Below are 1,786 nucleotides of genomic sequence, written 5' to 3' on the forward strand. Positions count from 1 at the left end.
TATATATATATATATATATATATAAAAAGTTTGACAGCCAAGAAGAAGGTGACGAAGGGGCAATTTGTTTGAGAGTGAGAAGAAGATACAAGGGAGGCAACGTTTGCTGGTCGGTGGACCCAAATGTTACACTACTATCATCACATCATCCAAGGCTAATTATTTTCAAAATATTTATTCGCACTCGATATTTACTTATAATTTTAGACATGGATAGATTTAGAGTCTGTTGAGGGGGTTTACTCGAATCCCCTCGAGGAAAAATTATGTAATATATTTAAGGTATTTTAAAGAGTTTTTTGTTCATATATTTATTTTGAACCTCTTGAATATAAGATTAGAGGCTAGCTTTGTGATTGAGGTGTTCAAACCTCAAATCTTAAGTACCATTTTTTTCCCGAACCCTCTTAATGGAAATCCTGAATCTGCCACTGATTTTAGATTATGATAACCTTTTCGTTATTAGTTACTAAATGGATCTAACTAAAATGTATACTAATTACTCCATCTGTTCATTGTTGTTTTTAGATATATTAGAAATACTTGTTCTAAATTAATTGTCAATTTAGACAATTAAAATATAGTTAGTTATTTTTTTTTTCCAATTTTGCCTTGTATAATTGCATAATTACTGGTTTCAAAAAGTACCGGTCATTTTAAAGTTATAAGAGTAGTTAAGTTGTTTTTACCGTTTTCAAACATAGATATCATTTTTATAAATGATTGATAGTAAAATTATATTAATCAAATTGTACTTTATATTAAATTTTTCTTTAAAATTATGTATATTCTTATCTTAATAAACAATAGTGGACGAAAGGAGTGATTATGATTAGATGGGGGATTATGTACATTATGTAAATAATGTCGGTTTTGAAAATTTATCTTAAAAAAAAAAAAAAGTTCTAAATCACTCATAAAACTTTTTTTATTTCACATAAAAGACATGTTCAAATATAACTTTAAAAATTTAAATTTTTAAGTTTTAACTTCAAAATTAATGATCAAACATAAGTGAAGAATAGAAACTATTATCTAAATTTTTGTGCAGAGTACTAATTAAACAACAAAATTCATTACTAATATCATTTAGCAATAATTTAACAATGGATTATTATAAAATTAGGTAAGTTATAAATTATTTAGTACAAATTTACGAGGAACTCCAAAACTAATTATATTCAATCCTTTTGTTATCCTCTTATTTTCCTATCATTTTTTGCATTTTAAGTAGTGATATGAAAGTATATATAATTGACAAAAATGAATAGATGAATTTGATGTACTAATTAAGCTTTTGTTAGGCACTTAGTTTGAAGAAGGACCAGATTAAAACAATTTATATTTAACTTTATTTTGTATTTTTACGAGAGAATATATTTTCATAGTTTAAATCTATAATCTCTTAAAAAAATTTAGTAAAATATTATGTGATTATTCTCATAGATATTTTGATTGTTAAGTAAGAAAAGAAAAAATTAGTGATGTTTTCATATGAAAAATATCAAAAGTTACACTTTATATCAATGAAAATCTGCTTCTCACCATGTTTTCTTAGTAAATTGATTCGCTGAAAAATCAATAACAAAATTATGTTTATTACATAACTTACGAATTCACGATGAGAAAAACCGTTATTTCTGACAGTGTCTGAATTAAAAAAATAATAGAGATTAAAAAAAAAAAGGGTAGGGTTGGGGGTAGGGGGTGGGGGTGAGGGTGGGGGGTGGAGGGTATTATGGATATGTGTTTGTCTATGCATGACACCTAAAACACATATAGAGGA

This window comes from Solanum pennellii, chromosome 4, assembly GCF_001406875.1.
Source record: "Solanum pennellii chromosome 4, SPENNV200".
Taxonomy (NCBI): domain Eukaryota; kingdom Viridiplantae; phylum Streptophyta; class Magnoliopsida; order Solanales; family Solanaceae; genus Solanum; species Solanum pennellii.